Source organism: Musca autumnalis, unplaced genomic scaffold (assembly GCF_047663935.1).
Source record: "Musca autumnalis isolate F117 unplaced genomic scaffold, ASM4766393v1 scaffold_3, whole genome shotgun sequence".
NCBI classification, from domain to species: Eukaryota; Metazoa; Arthropoda; class Insecta; order Diptera; family Muscidae; genus Musca; species Musca autumnalis.
Window position 1 is genome coordinate 109,661,061 of NW_027411866.1, and position 23,096 is coordinate 109,684,156.

The 23,096-nt window shown below is 33.4% G+C and overlaps 1 protein-coding gene across 2 annotated transcripts in view; it reads left to right on the plus strand.

Moving 5' to 3' along the window:
• Window positions 1–313: 313 nt before the first annotated feature.
• Window positions 314–23,096, plus strand: part of disco-r (disco-related basonuclin zinc finger protein) — a 128,567-nt gene continuing 105,784 nt past the window's right edge. The window contains exons 1-2 of one of the 2 annotated variants that reach the window (XM_073973541.1): window positions 314–717; window positions 2,056–2,334. The gene's annotated coding sequence lies outside the window, so the exon portion shown is untranslated. The remainder of the gene's footprint in view (window positions 718–2,055; window positions 2,335–23,096) is intronic. The other variant, XM_073973542.1, reaches the window with a different exon arrangement.

Genomic DNA, 23,096 nt, shown 5'->3' on the forward strand with positions numbered 1-23,096 from the left:
GGACGGACAATGGTACTGCTGGGTAAAAAGAGGTTACAGTTGCTGCAGCAACACCGGCAGACGCACTATTATACAGTGTGTGAATGGTCGTTGTTTGGTTGGATAATTTTTTTTTCTTGTTCGATTTTTTTTCTACATTTTTTGTCTTTGAGTTTTTGGTCTGGTTCTCAACCGTCGTTTTTGTTTTACACACTCACACCATGCTGGAAATAAACAAACCCAGAAAACATACATACAAACGGCCAGAAGAGCAACCAGCCATCCAGCCACATCGATTTACACAGAGTGGTTGGTGTGTATTGTCGTCGTCGTTGTTGTCGGTCGGTCGTCCATTGCTAACATGCCAGCAGCCACTCCAGTGGCTTGCGACTTGCCTACTATCGAACATCTGAACGTCGCGTATAGAGCACACATTCAATACGGCGGACGTGGTTTCTAGTTAAACAAATGCGTCGCAGATCAATTACAAGAAACAGAAAAAACAACAACAACAATAAGAAAAATAAAATAAATATTTTTTATTTATTAAAAATAAATGTTTCCTGTTCTCCCTCTTTAAAATGAGACAAAAATTGAAACAAAGAAAACAAAATAATACGCTTAATAAATTTTGCCAAGCAAAAAACAAAATGGCCCATAGAGAAATGCAAACATAAAATGTGTGGTGGCATAGGAAGAAGAAATTTAAATTCCGATTTTTTTCGCAAAGAAAAAGAAGTGAGTGCAAAACAGTGAGAATAACCCTGGAAAAAACAACAACCACAAAAAATGTCACCATTTGTTAAACCCCTAAAAAACACACCCTGTAATAATGTGATAAAGAGCGGAACAAAGAATATCCCTCCCCCTTTGTAAAAAACAGCTAAAAGTGTCACCCACCTTATGGGGAAAAATACCAAACCCATTCCCCACACACACACATTTGTACTCATACATACGCACTCCCGCACAATGCGACAACTCGGTTGACATAACAGCCCAGTCAAATACAACAACCACACATAGCAGTGTAATAATATACAACAACAAATTTGCCACACACTCTCAAGCGAACCCCCCATTGCCTTTAGCAGTTTTTTATCTTTTCCTCTCTCTCTTTGGTTATTTTGTCGTTTGGATTACGCTCAGCACAGTATATGTGACTCTTTTTTGTCGTCATCGTAGTTCGTTCGTTATACGAATGCAACAACAACAACCACATCGTATCAGTATGTCGTGAACATACTCTTTTTTGTTGTTGTTGGTTTTATATATTTTTTATTCCGTTGTCGTCGTTGTGTCGTTTGGTTTCTGTTATCATTCTGTTTTTTGTTTTCTTTCTTTGCATGAATAAATTCTTATTGCTTTCTCGCTCTGGCTGATTGGCTAAAGTCGTTTAAGGCAAATAACAAAAACAAAAAATGTCGTCGTGTGTCATTGGCTGAAGCCAGGGCGAGCACCACCGTCACCCTATAATCGTTGTCGTTGTATGTTGCTATAGCCAGCCCGAGATTCAAATGGACGCACAATGGTACACACAAATAATGAAAAATATCAACTCAACTATTTGTTGTCTCCATTAAAACCATGAGAGGTGGGTGACGAGACATTGGCCCAATCACCCAACCACATTTGCATACATACATATGGTCATACATAAGTACAACATACACCAGCACCAACCAATATTATCATCATTGCAAATAACCGTTAAAGTCGACGTCATCTTTATCATAGGAAAATGTCGCTTTTTTCAATTTTTCCGCAAACGATTCCGTTTCTTAATGTCGTTCTCTTGTTTACTCTGTTACTAACTAATATTATGGTATATTGTTGTTATTGCTGCCTTTAGTAGGTGGATGCTTGTTGTCATATAAATTGTATGATTAATTGCCGCCGGCAAAATATCAACAACAGAAATATAAATATTTTAGAACCACTAAAATATTTCATTAATTCAATTCAAACAATTGTATATTCGACAATAGTTATGGGTACATTTGTGTGAGTCAGTGCATGCGTTTGTGGGTGTAATCAAATATGTGTTAATAATTAAATATTGAATTTGTTTTAAAGGTGCTAATCATTTTGTATAACGTGACCATGTAATAACCACCACTGAAGCAAAGCAAATCACAACTAAACTAAAATTCAATCAGTAAATTGAAAAATGGATCTAATGGAAACTACAAGAATTATTTAAAAATTCAATAATAAAATAGTGCTTAAAATTTCAAAAGAATACAAAAATACAATACATTTTGAATAGAAGAATTCTAAAAACATCACAAACAACGAAAATATCAACAAAACATTACTGACTGCATTATAGGGATTATTTAAAAATTTGTCAAGGTAAGAATAAAAGTAAAAAAATAAAACAATTTAATAAAATTATTAATGAAATGAATATTAAATGAAATCGTATAGTTATGATGATTCAAAACGAAATTATTACTTTGACAAATATTTTATTTAAACAAAAATTATCTACAAAAAGAGGATGATGAGAATTTTACATTTAATTTAATTATTATTCTACCAAAGCTATTATTAAAACAAGTAAGAAAGGGCTATAGTCGGACGGGGCCAACCATGTGATAACCTACACCACTTCCCCTGGGCACTAGTTTTCCACTGAAGGTGTTAGGTTATTTTCTATATTTTATAATGGACACATATACATGCCATTTTGGCTATATATGCTTACATACATGTTATTTTTTGTCAAAAATTAACATTTCTATAAAGAAAGAAATATCAAAAGACATTTAGAAGTAGTTTTCGTTTTTTTGGGAATTTCGCTCGGCATTTTCCAGCATAGCTACTAAATGTAGTTCGTTACAAACAAAGCAAAACAATAAATAACCCCATTTATATGTTAGACAGTGCTTCCGTTATCTAACCGCTACATTGATATAATTTGCATCAAGAGAGAGGTCACGAGTTGGTTTTCTAGATCAGTTTCGTAATTTCTCCGAAGAAATTAAAATATGCAGCCAAAATTAATTATTTTTTATTTCTTTCCCTCAAAGTTTTGGTTAATTTTACCCACTGAATATTATCCGATCATTATCCAAAATTATTGGCATCTTCCTTGACCAAAACTCTAACCTCGTGCATAAGTTTCTCAGTATTGAACTATAACTGCGACCTTTAGCGTGAATGTAATTACACTGCACACAATTAAAACTGTGCAATCCTTGTATATAATAGGGTGCAACTCTTTTATCTGACCACATACATCAACATAATTGACATCAATGGAAAAGTAAAAAGATCGTCTTCCAATATAACTCACGTTGTCGTTCAGGATATAATACAATTGTATTCAAAACTTTTAACCCGCTAAATATTATCTGATCATCATGTCAAATTGCAAGCTTCTTCTTTGTCGTAAACCCAAACCTTACTTAAAATTTAGCGCCAATCATACTTTTATTGCAAATTTGTAGCATCGGAGGAAAATATGGTTCCCTTCACAAAACCCACACGCAGAGAAAAAATATGGTTGGAACAATCATATTCTAAGAGTAAAATAGTGTATTTTAAAATTCTTAAAATATGTATTGTTGGCGCAACAATATGTTTTGTGTCATCATGTTTCCTAATAAAAAATATATAGTTGAAACAACAATATATATTTTCAGATTTTTAAAATACACTATTTTGCTCTTAGAATATGATTGTTCCAACAATATCACTTCTCTGTGTGCATTAGGCCCGTTATGTAGCAGTCACATTATTTGCAATTTGCAGCAGGGGAAAGGTCACTAAATCTTTTTCCATATGTAGGCTACTTTGTCGGTATATGCACTCCAGGAATTAAAATATTTACAAAAAATAAAATTTCGATATTATACATACCAAAGTAATGGTCCATTTTACCCGTGTTTATGATTATACTACAAACAAATAACTGGATATATTAGGTTGTAACTCTTTTATTTAATCATGTACACCAACACAATTGGCATTAATAGAAATGTCAAGAGTTCCTTTTCCAAACATAGCTTACTTGCCCGGAATGTATGCGTCTCCCAGTATTAAAGATATAAACTGCATAGAAAAAATTTTTTTACAATTTTCACACAAAAGTTTTGGTCCATTTAGCCCTCTTAATCTTATCTGATCACCATATCAAATTGCAAACTTCTTCTATGTAATATATCTTATTTAAAAGGCGATTGGACTATTATTGCGACCTACAGAGCAAAAATTTTGTTTTTGGTCCATTTCACCCGCTAAATATTTCACGATCATCGTCAATAACAATAGGTGCCTATTCTGGTCTGAACCCGACCTACATGCAAAATTTCGCGACGATCGGTCGATAGTAATTGCGGCATGGACTTTGATTACAATTAATAATGGACAGACCGACGGACGGACACACATCTCAAAATCGCTTTATCTCGTCGAGATATGAAGATTAGTATACCACATTGGGGGTCTACGACGAAAAATTCGCGGTGTTACATAATTTTTTTCCCAAAACAAACATATAATACCCTTTCCACATAGTGGTGTAGGGTATAACGAGAGCAATTAAAGCTTATACTCACACATTCCTTTTATAGCAAATATTTCTCCAGAAGACACATTTGTTATAAAAGTTTCTATTACCCCTAGGATGTGTGGTATTGGAAATGGGCTATATCAGTCCATGCTTTGATATATCAAGTTGCTATATATGACTGGATTAGATAACTACCTATTTGACTTTTATATTCAAGGTTGATGTTATTGAATGCTTTTATGAAAAAATGATATATAATTTTCTTTCTATTTGGATATGATTTGAATACAAAAAGCTTTTCCTTGTCCTTCGTTATGCTTATGATTGTGACTTGTAGAGCTTTGGTTTCTCTATTAAACAGAGCTATGCCAAAATACATAAAAATTGTCATAAAAATCAATACTATTTATTCGTCATTAAAACTTCTAATAACACATTTGAGAAAAATAAAGAATAGATTTACACATTTGAGGCGTTAAAAAGAATCTATTTATGTTCATCCATACCTTGAAGAATATAAGAATTAAAAAAGACTTAAATCCGTTAACAATAACTAATTTTCAAGAAACGTAACTGAGAATGAACACAATTTGCACAGCTTAGATATTTCATGCAAACAGGATTTTTTGTTACAAAAACTTATTACATTGATCACACTAAAGCACAGTTATTTAATACGTGTTAGTCGGTTGCATAGTAAACAGGGCTGGATACAGTAGACTTTTAATACATTTTATTAAAATTAAAAATAATAAATAAATAAATAAATTTCACATTTCATTTAGTACTGTGTAAGAGGAGGTTATGATAACTTTGAAGAATTACACTGCGCAACATTTTCAAGGTAATTTTGTGCAAACAACTTCTAATGCGGTTTTTATGAAAGTACAGACTCAATAGACAAAAACAGTCTTTGGTGTTTGTTTTGTTAGATCGGGTTCGGATTTTATGGCCCTATCTAAATATTGACTTTTTAAAGCAAATCGGGGCTATATCTTTAAAACCTATACGAATCTTTGCATGACATCCGCAGCAAACTTGTAGATAAGAACTAGAAAAAGGTATTTGGAAAAATAATCAACACAAATAACCTCATTTTTTGCCTCAAATTTTATAATATATCCAAAAATTTCGTAATTTATATATATTTCGCATCTTAGCTCCAAAACGGTTAAATTTTTCTTAATATTATATTTGGGAAAAATATTCGCTGAAATGTAATATACAACTCTTCAGAACATATCATTGCTGTAAAATGCCTCTATCGCGTTGTTTCTAACATATTTTTCAACGACAATTTAAAAAATATATCAGCAATACCCTGAAGTTTCAAATATGAGAATAAACAGTCTGTGTGAACGTTGTTTGAAATGTGTTTTGTAAAAAATACGATATGAAATCCCGCCTAAACAACATGAAATAAGTGTTTTACAGTTTCAGAATGTTCTGAAGAATTGCTGAGCACATTATTTGGATTTTTTTGCGAAAGGTTACTTGGTTCAACCCTCAATAGTTTTTATTGACCATAATTCCGGACATTACGTAAACTTTTCTATATTTAATCTATTTTTATGCGCTAGTTGCGGTTTTTCCCTGTTCGTCTATTTGACACTTAAGTTCTACTACTCTAGGACTACAATATTGCTGAAGACCGCAAAGCCAAATTATTATTAGTTTCTGAGATAAAGTTTGGATCAATTGAAAAAAGGGTCGTTTTAGCCCGGTATAGACGAGGCCATAAAATCCAAACCCGATCTAAAAACACGAAACCCAACTAGGGGTTTTGAAGTCTCAATATGTACTTTCAGAAAATGCCCACTAGAAGTTGTTTGCATTTTCCGTGTTGCACAGTGTTATAAATCTACATTAAATTACCAAATATCTGCAAACAATTGTTTCATGTTTTTTGTTAAACAATAAGGACATACCCCATTATTATAAGTCTTCTTTTGTTAATGTTTGGATTTTCCGAACGAATTTATAGCGTTCCGGTTAAAATTAAAAGTGATCATTAAATTTCATCGAGGACATTCTTGGCATTAACTTTTTATGTAAAATTTATATTTTTAATGCCTTCAAATTGTTTTATTTTGTGTTTTAAAATCCATCCAATAATAAAAGAAAACATATAATAATGTCCCTATGATTTATTCACTTTACATGGATGGATATCTCATAGCTCACATTGCACTGTGGCACAGTGGTCGCGGCCATTGGCTAACATTAAAAAATAAAGTCTACTTTATTAATATCAAATGTGTCTATTTATACTATTATAAGGGGTTAGTTTCTCTAAAATACATCTGTGTTTGATAAACATTTGGATTCATTATTCCACATGTGGGTTTTGTCATTTCTTTTGTAATGGTGTTTATTCAGTATAATAAAATATCATGTAAAGTTTTGGGTATGTTTCCCCTCGAATACTATCAACTAACTATATTTAAAAAATCTTTCGTAGCCATAAGATTCTAAATTTCAATATACTATCTGTCGTTTTTTCCTGTTTTGAAGATGTTCCCAAAATACTAAGGATACGTCCCACCTTTGGTTTTTTCACTTTTCGAATGGGTAGGTGCCAAATTTCTGCTTTTCAAGCATATAGTAGAGAAATCGTGAAATCGTGGGGTACAGTTATGTGGAGGCTATGCAGCATTTGGTCTGAAATTGTAAAAAAAAAATTCTCAAATCATCAATAAAATTTGGAAAATCGTCAAAAATCGTCAACATAGTCCAAAACTAGGTTTGGTTACCGCTTAATATGAATTTTTCGCTTATAGCTGTGATAATGAGACTGACTACATAAGATATACAACCCACAGCAGTAAAAGCTTCATTCCTTTACTTTTTTATTGGTAAAAGAGAAAATTGTCAGAATTGCTCTCTCATTACCAGTTCTACCAGAAAAGAAAGGAACGGAAAATGGTACATCTGGTAACAATGTCAAAAAGAAGCATAACAATTCACTTTTCTTCTATTATTTCACTGTTTTTAATTTTGTTTTAACTGCGTTCGCCTTTTTCTCCTGTTTTTGTTAATTTTTTTCTTCATTGCCCTATAATTGTAAAACAAATAAGATCAGCTTTACTATTTTATTTACTTTTTCATATTTGCCAATAACTATTTTAAAAATTGCAAAATGAAGTTTATTGATTGCAATTTTTGGCACATGGCGCTTTTTACACCCACCACCATAGGTATGGAGGTACACATCAAAATATTCATCGGAAACCCTATAAAGACCCTATATATGGCAAAAACCAAAAATACTTTCATTTCCATTTGAAAAAAATTAAAAAAAAAAAATTGCGAGCGCATCTACAATTTTTGGCAAAGAGGTTAAGAAAAAAATTCTGGTTCGCGTTCACAAAATTGGACGGTATGCGCAAAAGTTATAGCGGTTTTTATTCTCATATAAAGAAAAAATATTTAAAAATATCATATTTGTTGTTATGAGAAAATGTATGCATAAATCGTCAACAGCATTCCATATATACTCGTAGATGTTCAAATAGTTATTAAATTTATTTTCGCGGAAAATCAACAAATAATAAAAAAAATTGAAGTAAATCCAAATTATCCTGTCCCAGAGTCCGTACAAACCCTCAAAAAATAAATTAAAAAATATATGCGGAATCTGGACAATGCACAATGGTCCCAAAACCAAATTTTCTGGCCAAAACTATTTCAACGTCTATTTTGTATTAAAATTAATTATTATTTATAATAAATGTGTATAAACAGCAATTCTTACGTTTTATCGACCGAAATGACCAAAAACTGCCAGAATTTGTTGAACAGGGTGGTCCCGTTGTGTGGGGTCTAAACCAAAACATTGACCTATGTTAATAATTTTTGGTACGAAGATTTCATATCTTCCAAGAGGTCAAAATACCAAATTTCAGCCGAATCGGTCATAAAGTGTCGCTAAAATCCACAAAATATCTAAAATCGGACGGTACTTTTATGTGGGGGCTATGACAAAAAATGGACCTATTTAAAAAAATATACATACTTGTGTCCTATACTCTGAAACCCTTAAATATGAATTTTAAGGAAAATCGGTTGATAAATGTTTGCATTACCGTTATATTTCAATTGGGTACTACGTACAGTCACAACAGGTATTTACAAAAAATTCTCCCATCTTAAAATAGAAAAATCCACTTTATTTTAACTGTGGCAAATTTTAGCACGATTTGACTTCCGAATTTATTAGTACAGACCCCCTGCTATCTTTCAAATTCGATTTGGAAGTGGACAAATTTGGACATTTTTTTAAAAGTTTAAGTATATTTAAAAAATATTTGTAAAAAATAATTTTAATATATATAAAAACATTGATTTTATTACGCTAATTTTACAAATTTCATCATTCTTTTTGTAAATATTATAAAAGTACTCATTAAAAGCTTCCCGATTCATAATAACTTTGGTCTTACTTCTGTATATTTATGCAGCGACTCAATAGAACAAAAATTGTATATTTTACAGCACAAAGTCTATTTTATTTTTACAAAAGAAAATGTCAACTTTGGTACTGTGCCAATAATCGAATACTAACATTATTTACAAAAACTAATTATTTTCAGATGACTTGATGTGTTCTGTGCAAAAAAAAAAAAATAAAATTTCGAAACTTCAAAAACAGGGTTTTGGCCAAAAATTTCCTGATTGAAACCTATGTGCAATGCGTAGAAAAATATGATACCAAATTCATAGAGATTGGGTACATAAAATCCATATTATAGCAACAACAAAAGAGAAAAACTTATTGTTGGAAAATATTGTTGCAAAAATATATTTTTTGGTTTGATTCGAAAAATTAGAAAAAATATTTGAGAGTTTCCAACTATTTCGCTAAAATCCCATACAATAATTAATGTGTACTGCTAAAACTTCGTCTAGAAATATGGTTTACCAATCGTTAAAATCAGTTGATGCGCATCCGTTTTTGGATACAGCGAATCAATCTCTTTCAATATTTATGCATATTTCGATGTTTCACTCAGCGGTAAAAGTGTGCCGCCAGTTGCATCACACAATGCAAAAAACCTTAAAGTGGGTAAAAATCACGCAATTTGCATACGATTTTGATGCGCATCCGGTTTCAGTAGCACCCATCAAAAATACGTCTATATACACATATTTCAAATAGATTCATTAAGAACCGCGGTTGTGCCTCCACATTCTATTTATTTATCGCGGTTTAATACGCCGATTTGTCAAAATACATTTTTGCCGATTTTCGTATTTCCAAGTAATCTATATCCGCGGTTTTAGTGGATGGATTCGATCGCGGAAGGTCTTATTAGATCCGTCGCGTAAAAAAACTAAATTCACGCGGGGTACAATGGAAATTGAATGACACTTATAAATTTTAAACGCAAAAAATAGGTTTTTTTAAAAAAATTCATGCTTCAAATATTGGCCTTTAGACTCAAATTACTAGGATGCTGTAAGGAGCACACTCATGAGATATGCATTAAACGATGTAAAACCACGAGTTTTATAATCCTATTATTAGTTTTGAATATTATCTTGTTGCGCGTCCGAATTATTAAAAAAATCAAAAAACCCCGAAAATGTCAGCATCAATTTTAGGTGGATGCAGTGGATATATCGAAAAATGATACACTAGTATCATGTTGCCCATGAAGTATTCTTTGAGTCTTTCTTTTGGCATATGTCTATAAAATGTAAGGTTAAGCCAGAATTCGGAAGGGAACATAAAAAAACTTGTTGCCTTCAACCCATTTTTTCCTATTTTTCTACATTGATGCCAACACAGCTTCCACGTGAATTAATTTTAATGGTCGACCTTATGGGATTCCTCCTAAAACACTTCATTTTAAAGAATTTCAATCATACTATATAGATTTTCGGTATTTTGAAGGTCCACGCCTTCATATAACCCCAATATAACGGTACCTTCTGATTTTCTGTATTTTTAAGGTTGTTACCTCAATATTCCTCCGAAATGGCGGACATTAGGTATTAAGTCTTCATTTGGGGTATAAAAGTTTCCATATGAAATTTGTGGGGATAGGCCCACGCCTTTCGGTATTTTGAAAGTTAGCCACATTGTTTTACCGAAATTGCTGGAATTTGGTATTTAGTCTTCTTCATAAATGAAAGGAAACTTATTGTTCAGTTTTACTTCAATAAATATCGTGGTGGAGGGTATACAAATTTCGGCCGGGCTGAACTAAACGCCGTTCTTACTTGTTTATTTTTTATTGTTTCCGGATAAATATACAAAAATCAACATCATTTTTTAAAATTCAAGAAGATATATTTAAAAATGTATTTTCTAAGCAGATAATTGTTACTTACCACTACACCACTGCGGTACCCTGTGAAACTAGGGAATGTTATAAAATGTAGGCCCTGCTTTTGCATAAGGCCCAAGATGGGCCAGCTGTTTGCTCTATCATTATTATTATTACCGATTGCCTCATTGATGACGGGTTGACGGCTTATTTTCGTTTGTATTCTTTATCTGCATTTGCTGATGTTGTTTTACGGTTGTGTTTTTCGTATGTTTTTTGTATTTGATATTTATTTTTGGTTGTTGTTTGTATGCAATATGCAATTGTAATGGTGGTAATTGTGTATGTTGTTGCATGCAACAATGCAACTACAATTGCCAATCAAGCATTTACAAGACGTGTTATTCATTTTTTTGTTTCTTTACTTTTGTTAGCAATTTTGCAATAGCAAATAAATGGAGGGTCTACATAAGCAAAAAATGTGTTAAAACGAAGGGATGTAAGTTGGTATGTATGTATACATATATTTGTCATCTGCTCATTATGTGAAATGTATGTAATTATGTATATAAAGAAATATTTACAACTATTTCTATAAAACAAAAACACCTATGTAATCATTGAACAAATCTCTTTGTTCATTTATTGCAATTAAATGACAGCTGTGTGGAGATAAGAATGTGACAGTTGGTAACGTGTATGACATACATACATATTTATATATTGTCATTTTCAATTATACTGCGTAGTATATTAGTGTTAAAATAACGTTACATGAAGAATTGTCCCATATTGAAAGACTTCGAAGGGCGATGTTTAATCCAGTATTGATATTAACACGTTCGAGGACGTGAATGCTATAGCATTCATGTTCATGGTGACGTAGGATGACGTGAATGCTATAGCATTCATATGCAAAGCCAATGTTTAGTAATTTACTTGTATACAATTGCATGTTTTTGCGATTTATGTATATAATACGACTCATTTCATATATATCCACAATATAATAAATAAAAAATTATAATAATGTTAAAAACTTATTACTAAATACACAAAAATTAATTTCGAATAAATGGGTGTCATTTTTTGCACCTCTCTGAGTTTTTTTTTGCGTCCGCGAATGTGTTAAAACACAATCAATTAGATTTGAACATATGGCCCAAAATTCTGTATAGAAGTACCTAATACCAACAAGTAAGAACGGCGTTAAGTTCGGCCAGGTCGAACATGTCATACCCACCACCACGAGTTGTACTAAAGTAAAATGGAACAATTAGTTTCCTTTCGTTTATGAAGAAGACTAAATACCAAATTTCATCAAGTCCAGTAAAACAATGTGGCTAACCTTCAAAATACCGAAATTCGGGAGGTACCGTTCCTTACACGCAAAGGAAAAATATTTTTCGCTTTTCTTGGAACAACAGTATCTATTTTTGTTCCAACAATTAATTTGTTTTCTTCAAGCATTGTAATTATAATCCAAAAATACCATCGTTTGCTCCAAATATAAAAAACAAAAAAAAACTATCGTAATCTAGAATTTGTACAAAAAATATTGTCAGCCCAGAACACTTGTTACTGAAATTTTTGATGTGATTGTCTATAATTCTCATATACACTTTCTACATAACTTTGATATAAATGTCACGTATAATATTTTGAGCATTCACAAACACTACACATGGCCCGGTTTTGCCCGGTTTATCTAAAAAGACAACAAAGTAAATGAAGGGACATAACTACCGCTCATCCAAGCACCCACCCCTACATAAGAAATAAAAAACCATAACAAATATGTAAAGAAAACACAAATTACGGCAACGAAACACTTCTCAGAGTACGGTAACTCAACTATCAATACCAAAAGAAGAATGAAAAAGAATCACAGGCATTTGAATTACAACTAGATATAATCATTCAGTCGTACAAACAAAACTCACCAAAACTGTTTTTTCACCAATTGTCGAAGAAAAGACAATAATACAGTCCAGTTGACAAAAACTATTGTTGGATATAACAAAAACAATTGTTGTAATTGACAAAATCGATTGTTGGACATACAATACTACATAAGGAATCTAAAAATATCTTTACAATACATATTTTTCTCTTCGAATATTGTTGGATCAATCATATTTTTTCTCAGCGTGTGGTGGCTATATAAAAACGTCGATGTATACCTAAAAATTTAGACTCAAAGAAGACTATATATACAAAGAAGACTAAAAATATCTTTACAATACATATTTTTCTCTTCGAATATTGTTGGATCAATCATATTTTTTCTCAGCGTGTGGTGGCTATATAAAAACGTCGATGTATACCTAAAAATTTAGACTCAAAGAAGACTATATACAGGTGTGCACCTATACCGACAAATTTCATATGGAGCTTTCAATAGCCCAAATGAATACCAAATACCAAATTTCACCCATTTCGGTGGAATATTGTGGCCTAACCTTCAAAATACCGGAAATAAGTAGGTACCTTTCTATGGGGCTATGCTAAGGTGTGGAACTGTACCCACAAGTTTCTGAGGGAAAGTTAATTATACCCTCCATATCATGATGGAGGGTATAAAAACTTGAACTTAATATATCTGCAATATTCTACAAGAAGATTAAATATCCAATAGTAATACGAAGTCTACCTTGTCCCGCCTGGGATGTTTGTGGAACAATTATAGCAATACGAAATTCTAATTTAAAGTCAACTTTTTTTTGGCAAATTATGCAAAACTTTTTACAGTACTTAAATTAAGTTGAAACATTAAACGGTGGATTTCGCAGAACGTTTGCTTTGACGGCGAAACACAAAACTGATTTTCAAGCTTCCAAGGTGACACGACGCACAGTGGTCGAAATCACTGATCTAGTGGCGAGAAATTAATAACTTGCAAACGAATGGAGACATGTATCTAAAATTTTGCACAAACGTAGTATGTTGCCGTGGGTAATAATGGACTAAATATGAACAACATCGGCTAATATTTTGGTATAGCACCCATATAACGGTACCTTCTGATATTCGGTATTTTGAAGGTTTAAGCGATAATTTCATTTCAAATAAGTTGCAATTTGGTACTACTCACTAAACCTTTCCACCAAAAATTGTGGACATAGGTCCATATTTGGGTATAGGCCCCTTTTTAGGTACCTCCCTATTTTTTTTTTTTCATTTTTTTCAGTATCTTGGGGGACTTAAGCTACATTTTCCGCCCAAATTAGGTGTAATTTGGTATTTGGAGTTCCCAGTGGTCATAAACATTCTCCACTAAAAATTGTGAACATAGGTCTACCTTTTGATATTGCCCCCATATATAAAGGTACCTCCCAATATTTGGTATTTTGAGGATTTTGTCCACCTTTTCTGATCAAATAAGCTGAATTTTGGCACTCGAGGTTCTCGTTGTTTATACATCTTCTGTACCAAAAATTGTGAACATAGATCAACGTTTTGATATAGCCCCATATAACTGTACCGCCCGATTTTTGGTATTTTGAGGATTTAAGCTACATTTTCTATGTATTTTTCAGCAAGATTTGCTGCTATTTGCAGCCAAAAGTTGATTATTCGGAATCTAGAAAGTCCAATTAAATTTGTCGAAAAAGAATCGGACTGTACATTAGAGAACTTTTGTAGTTACGCTCCATTTAACAAAAGTATATTACGCTAACAAATACAAGAAAAATAATAATTTTTGAAAATTTATTGCTATATAACTATGTGCGTCCAGGCCCCAAACAATTTTATTTCATTTAATTTACACCCTCCTCTATTAACTAAAAATAAACGTTGTTTACTTTTATTAAGAATTTCTTTTACAATTAAACAAATATGAAGTTTGATATTTTGCAAAATTTTTCTGGATGGTAAATCCTGGAGTTTGCCATGTTAAAACTGTTTAAAAGCTTTCCTTCGTTTTGTGCCTTCATTGCTTCTCCTCGCATTTGCTAAATTTGCAAAGTAGATTATGATACATGAAATTTGCATTATGACGACTATGTTTAAAAAATTATTTTAAATTGATGGTGAAATTTTACTTTCATATAAAATTTGTCATTATTTGTAATAATTGTTAAATAATTTTATTTTATGTACAATCTAAGCTATTTCACCAACATCCATCCATACGTTCACAATGCATTACTTGCAGGTGTAAACATGCCAAACATTATTGGCTTTCTCCTACAATAACATTTACTGACGGTAGCAGAAATTTATCGCTCATTTTTTGTTGCTCATTTTTAAATTTTTAAAATATACATTAAATGTTTAATTACAAAACTACACACAATCTCTCTGGACGAAAAAAAAACTTTGCACAAAAAACCCGCACATTATCATTCAGTTGGAACTTTTACCATAGCAGCGAAAAAACAACAAAGATTTAAATAAATAATAACAGGAGAAGTGGCTAATAAAATCTTTAATAAGATTTTTGCATTTAAACTGTTGGCAATAACAAAATAGAACAAAACGTTACAGGCATTTTTTTGAGATGTCAGTAAAAGGCAGCAAAAGGCTTAAGCTATAAAAATTTCAACAATAGAAACTATTTCAGCAATAACCCCTGGCAGCAATGGTAGCTTCATTACGGATAATGTCTCTGCTAACATTAAAAATATAAAAATAAAATACAGAATTAAATACTTAATAAAACTACGAATTGTTTACAATTATGTGCACATAGAACTGACTGCGAAAGAGAGCGGTGGCAGAATACCATGACATAAAGAACATTTTACCACCCTGGCGCTTTTCTTTTATTTCAAATCTAATTATCTAAAAGAACTACTGCTACTTCAAACTGTGATGAAGTTTTCTTAAAATGTCTGTGTGTATGAACATTTCATAGTTTTTTCGTATATTTTCTCATTTTCAGTGTCTTAAAGATTGCGTGAATTGTGAAACAAAGCAAAAATGGAAATGAAAATCATAACATTTTAATTTATGCACAAAAAATTCCCCAAAGAAAGAAAAAACGTCGACTGACAACAAAAGGGGGCACAAGGCAAGCATTAATAAAATTGTTAAATTTATAGGGACTCATTCGGTGTGTGTGCGTGTGACCCAGGCCTTCTTTCTTTGTTCGCAAGGTTACTACTATTTTTACTGAAAAATATTTATTCAAATTTTTATATCTGTATAGAGTTTTGCTATTTTCGAACGTGCACATTTCTTGTACATATTTGTGGGATCATTGACATACCTAATGTAAAATTATTGACTTATTTAGCTTTATGACACTGGACTCTTTTTTGTACCCAGCTGGGATGCTCAAAATATATGGACAGAATAGTATCGAGGGGTTTAACCACTGCTGAAGAGATATTATTTGCTGGAGTCTTACCCTAGGGTGATGACTTTTTAAATCTTCATTTCTCTATACTACTATCTAAACTATTTTTGTGCAAGATGCGACACAAAAATGTGTAATTTTTCAACAGTTATGTTACAATATTTTACACAAACTGTCTTTAAAATTTTACACATTTTGAGATGTGATTTTAGACACAATTTATTGAATTTTTACGCACTTTTTTATGTAAATGTAAGCAAATATACGCATAATTTTTGCATGTGTTTAATAAAACTGCACTTTGAATATGGAGAAAAAACTGTTTTATTTATACATATAACAAAACGAGTAAGCTAAGGCTATAGCCGAATATGTGATAAGCTACACTACCCTGGGAATTTACTTTCAGCAAATAAAAATTCCTTTTTTGGAACAAATAAACTTATTGTAATATATAACTTTGTGGATTCTGCCACCTTACCACATCAAGCTTAAATAATAATATTATAATTGTTCCAAAAACATCCCATTATCATTAAATGTCGCCAACATTACTAAAAGGTATTTTGCCACAGTTTAAAATTTGATGTGTAGAAAATCCAGGTCCGGACACATCAGTAATGTTGGCGAGATTTTCTGAGTATTTCAGCCATGTAATGCTTCTCTAAAAGTGGTGTCTAAGGACACGCCGTTCGGAATCGGTGATAAACAGTAGGTCCCATGAATCGGGGTGCACTCATTGATATAAGAGCAGGCTCTCTTGTCCCTACTGAGACGTTTGTGGAACAATTATATTTTATACATTTCTAAAATATATTCCTAAATTGGAAAATCGGGAGGTACCGTGGTTGCTATATAAAGGCTTGGACCTATACCGTTTTATACCCCAAACGGAGACTAAGTACCAAACTTCAGACATTTCGGTGTGATAATTAGGCTAAGAACTTCAAAATACCGAAAATCAGGTGGTACCGCTCTCTGGGGCTATATGAAGGCGTGGCCCTATACCCACAATCTTCATATGGAACGTTTAGTAACCCAAATGAAGACCAAATACCACATTTCAGACTTTTCGGTGAAATATTGAGGCCACAACCTTTAAAATACCGGAAAGAGGTAGGTATCGCTCTTTAGGGCTATACTAAGGCATGGAATACCGCGTTTAATACCCCAAATCAAGACCAAATATCAAATTTCAGATATTTCGGAGGATTATTGTGGCCGCAACCTTCAAAATACCGAAAACCGGGAGGTACCGTCCCAGCAAAATAAATTGGACGTAGTGCAATGTAGACTAGTTCTTTCACGGCATGTTTTTATGCAGTTCAAACGGAGTCGTGAAAAAGGCACTCCATTCCTAACATTTTAACCGCATTTGGATGCAATCCAAAGAATCACATCCATTTGTCACATTTTAACAACATCCGGAGGCAATTCAACGGAGTCGTGAAAAAGGCACTCCAATTCATCACAATATAACAGCATCCGGATGCAGTGAAAACGGAGTCGTGAAAAAGGTACTCCGTTCACTACATTTTATTAGCAGTTGTTAGAGATCCCTACATGTACATAAATCAGTTTGTACATCTCTACAGGCAGCGGAATACATTTTCAAAAAGAGATAATCGTGTTAACATTTCCAAACATTTGTTAATACAAACTAAATAATATTTAATTTGTGAACATTTTTCCGGTTACTCACGAGAAGAAAATTTCCCAATGGAGTGCTGCTGGAGTACATGTCGAAATCTTAACTGGTGATGGGAAGACAATATCAAACCCATTTAGCAGATGAAGCAAAAACACTTAAGCTTGGATTAAATGAAGAGCGGAGGAAACACACATGTTTGCGATTAAATTCAATAGAGAATTTTCATAATTTGTGTTAATTTAATAAAGTTATTAATATATTTGTTTTACACAAATAATAAATGTATTTTATTTTGTTATTCAAAACATGTGCTCTGGACTGCCTCCTATTCTACCCCAAAGCGTCAGTTAAAATGCAATGCCAAAGGGTCAGTTAAAATGCAATGCCAAAGGGTCAGTTAAAATGCGGTGCAATGGAGTGCATCTTTCCGGGGTCACTCCCTTGTAAAAATCATGAGTGAAAATGCATAATTTGATGCACTTCCAAATCACTTGTACATATCATTTAACTGCCTCTTTGGAGGCAAAATTGTCGCTGGAAGACCAAGTACAAAATTCCAGCCATTTCGGTGTGATAATGAATTTAAAACCTTCAAAATACCGAAAATCGGGTGGTACCGTTCTATTGGGGCTATATCAAAACGTTTACCGATATATCTCATTTGCAATACCAAACATCCTAGGAGTAATAGAAACTTCTATACCAAATTACAAAGCTCTATCTTCAAAATTGCGAGCTTTATCTTGATTTCAACAGACATGAACACGGGGAGTACCGATATATGGGGCTATTCCAAAACGTTGGTCGAAAGGTCGGAAAGTTGGTGACACGCCGTTGATGCTTTGTGGGTGCTTGCAACGCCTGTTGGGTTATGCTTCCTTCGGCTCGTTAATGCAGCATTGTCGGATGAGTCCTTGCTGCCACTCTTTCCGAAGTTTTATAAGTTTAACACAAATTGGTTGATCAGATATATGCGGCAAGTTCAATGTTTTGCTCCATAAGGCTTTAAGTTTTAAGTAAAGCCCGCTTATAAGTGCGGGTTTTGTATAAAGCCATACCTAAACGTTATGTCCATTCAAAACGCTATATATGCAAAAATACGAATTAAAAACGATTTTAAGCTATATCTCAAGAACAAGAGCTGATGGAGAAAAACCAAGACGGGACTTGAAAATAACACGCCGATTTCAGCTAGAAACGAAAAAAAATCGGTTGAAACAAAAGTCGTGTAGACCAGTGTTATCAATCCTAAACAGTATCATTGAGTGGAAAAATCCAACAAAGTCCCTCAGAGAAAGGAAAGATTACAGATAAAATCTGTTGATAAATTTAAAGTCCTCAATGAATAACTTACTCAGTCTGAAAATGGACCCGAGGAAATGAGAAAGAAAATACCTATTTGTGAATTTTGAAAGGCACAAATAGTTGTCATTCAAAAATAAAAGCGACGGGCCAGCAAAACTACCAAACTATTTATGAAAAAATCCAAAGAAATTCCAAAATATTCTTTAAAGGCAAAAATATTTTAAAAACTCCATAAAAACAAGACTATGTCCATTACGGAGTTTTGTCACTTGTGACCACCTAAGGCTAAATAGTTTGATGTATTTTTCGCCTTCTTTTTGGTCTTGGTTTGCTCCAGTTTAAATTTTCACTAATTTACGTGTGAAAAAAACTAGCCAAAACTAACAACAAAAACTAATTAGTTGTCCAACAAAAAAGCTGTAGAAAAAACAACAACAGCACACAAAAACGTTTCGAAAAACATTATAATTAAATTCACCGACAAATCACAATTCATTTTTATACATATTTTGACAGTTAATGGAATGTTACTGCTGTGTCTTTTTTTTGTTTGGCTGTTACTTCTGCTTTGCTTTCAGTGTTTCTTTCTATTTCGGTCGACTTTTTTTCTGAATGTCATTAAAAGTGTAACACTTTCCACCGAAACATCGACTAAGAGGCAGCAACAACAAATAGCAAGCTGTTTTGAGAGAAACCCACAATTCTCACAGTGCGTCTAAAATTCCATTAGGAAAAAGCGACAAAGATGACCAATTTGTGACATGTGTAAAATGATCATTAATGTAAAGAGGTTGTTACGTCCACTTTGTCATTTAAAAGGTAATGGTCGCTAAATGTCTTGTAAGCGTTTTTAGAGTTAACGGGGAAATAATATCAAATCTTAAGATAATGTTATTAGAATTTAGAAAATCGGAGAAATAAATTAGTAGTGAAAAATAAATTGTAATAAGCTGATCTTAGGCCAGGGTTAACCTTTTGCAGGGTTAACCTTCTTAATGAGGATTTATTTGACACTTACGCAAAGGAATTGACATTTTAAACCCAGTGGGTTTGTTAAATCCGGTTGTATACATATAAACGTACTATAATGCGGTTTATGGCTCAACCGTTATATAAAAGTGTTCAAAAATTTTAGGTTAGGTTAGGTTGAAAAGAGGGGTGATGCAGGATCACCACATGTCCGTGTGGACATACACTTAAGCCATAAAGTAGGCCGGTTGTGCGCTCTAATTTGCGGTCAGGATGAGGTTGTAAATAGAGTTGTGTCGTTCATGAACGAACCGGCTCAAAGGAACGACTCCGTGAAAAGAACGAACCGATCCGTATCCAGCCATTCGTTTATATCGTTCATTTAGAATCTAAATTTTAGATCGCTAATGGCCAAGACATTGCTGCTTACAAAACAAAACCACCACCATTAGCTTTGCACACACACAAGCAAGCAAGAAAAACAAATGCATATGGTCCCTGCCAGCAATTGGAAGTGAGTTTCGCACTCCCTCGCCTAAGAGGTCACTCCGGAGACACCCCAAGGAAGATCGTCGGTGAATTACACAAACAATTTCTATAGCCTTATTGTGATTACGTTTTATCGCTTATGCCGACACTTCGGAGTGACTTCTGAGTGACTTCCAAGGCGATTGTTTACATTAATTTAATGATTCAACACATTTGAACAAATATAGAACATTTTCTATGTGATGATTATATGAGACGGTGGTGCAGTGGTAAGCATACTCGCTTTGCACTCTGAAGGTCCGGGTTCGCTTCCCAAGTCTGGCAAAAAACATAACATTTTTAAAATGACAAAATTAATGTAGGCGGAAATTGCAAGGAATAATTTCTCTTAAATAGAAGAGAAATAAAAAAATAAATAAAAATATAAAATATTAAAAAAATAAATAAAACTATAAAAATAAAAAAAAATTAATTAGAAATAAATAGAAAAAAATATGTTTTTAATTTCTAGAACTATCGCGGAAATGATCATCTAGAAGTGTCGCTGGAGTGACTTCCAAGACGACACCCCGACGCGGTTCATTTCTTCACAACGGAGGTCACTTCAGGGTGACTTCTGCGACTATCGCCGCGACTGTTTTCATCGCCCTCGGCGACACGCCTAAGTCACTTCCGCGATAGTTTTTGCTTGCAGGGATCGTACGTTTAAATGTTGAGCTGAATCATCTCGTTCAGATGGCTCCGCTCGTTCTTTTTTGCTTATCTCGTTCTTTTTACTGTGCTCGTTCTTAAAGCGCTTTTTTCTAGTTTTTAATTTTCACGTGTGTTAACATCATTACGCGTTGGTGAATTAAAAAATAAATATGTATGTATGTAGCGTGTGTGTCGAATGTAGTGTTTTTTTTTTTATTTATAGGTATAAATTAAAAATATATTCAAATAAAAATTGGTTTTTCTATATTGAATGGAAAGACACATTTTTGGCTTATTTTTAAGATAACTAACGATATTCACAAAAAAAATATAGACTAAAATGTTTTATTGAACGAAAAAGAGCCAAAGAACGAAGTAAAGATCCGGATCTTTTTGGTGAACGGAATGAAAAAGATCGATCCGCTCAACGAACGAGACTGCCCAACACTAGTTGTAAACTTTGTGTATGAATTAGTTAAAATTCCTGATTATTCTATTGACGTTAGTCTAAGATCTCTGTCATGTTCACATAGTCTCTTAATGTTTTGAGCTCGATTGTCCTGATGTGATCGAGTCCTTGTATTATGTCGCTCCCTAGTAGCTGTTTTCTCGGGTTTGTGAAGGCCTGGCAGTGACAGAGTTAGTGTTCCAACGTTTCGTCGTCCTCTCTGCATGCCCTGCATTCACTGCTTCCTGAACAACCTATTTTGTGCAGGTGCGCTTGTAGACCTAGGTGTCCAGTAAGGATACCCGTCAGTTTACTAATGTCTTTTTTACTTAGTAAAAGTAGTCCCTTTGTTTTGTCCTCCTCTGGGTTCCCCCATAGAATTTTTGTGTTTTTCCCTTGTCTTCTCTATTCCAGAGGGATATATGTGCATCTTTTGCCCATGCCTTTAGCTCTATGCGCGTCGCCTTTAAGGGCTTGGCGTTATCTAGGCTGACTGTAGGTTGCTCCCTTGCCAGTTTTGCTAAGGAGTTTGCTATTTCATTACCCCTAATCCCAATATGCCCTGGTACGTATAGATTTCAATGTATTGGCCGTTATAGCCTTGATGGCTGCTTTGCTGTCCGTAAGGATGTTCGCAGTGGTAGGCTTTGTGTGAGTGTCAAACCAGTTCAGACACTCTGTTATCGCTCGGACTTCCGCCTGAAGAATCGTATTATGATCCGGCAGTTTCGTTTTTTCGTTTCCTATTCCATTATATATAGACCCAGTCCGGTTCTCCCCTCTAGCACAGCCCCATCCGTAAACCCGCAGCTTCCAGCGGGAATCTGTGCTAGAATTCCATCAATCCACATGTCTCTGTCTGGTATTGAAACTTCACACAAAGCTACTTCACTAGTTTCAGGTATGCGGTCTGATACTATTTGGTTTATGTTTTGGTGATATGTTTGGTGGTCTCTACTGATCCACTCGCTCATCGACTTTAGCCTTGTAGCTGCGATGGCAGCCTCATACTTTGCCTGAATTAAAAATCAAACATTTTACACCAACAATAAAACATGTGAAAAGGGCTATAGTATGACGGGACCGATCATGTGATACTCTTCATCACAATCACTGGATGCTAGATTTCAGCTTTCTTTTTCAATTTTGGACATTTTAAAAGATGATAAAATACCAGATTGGTCCATGATTGTGTCTTGAAATTTCATTCAAATTTCAATTTATTATGAACGTACAAATCTAGATTTCTTTATATTCTCGACATATTAAAATAGGTGTAGTTAAAATAACCACTATTTAGAGGTATTACATTACTTCTGACCAAACCAAAATGTTCTCGATCATGATAAAAATATTTTGTAGCATGGAAGGAAATAAAATGAAGAAACAAATTTAGGTAGTACTTCCGTTATCAAAAAGGTCAAGAGTTATTTTCCCATATATAAGCGAATTTGCCCAACTATGTC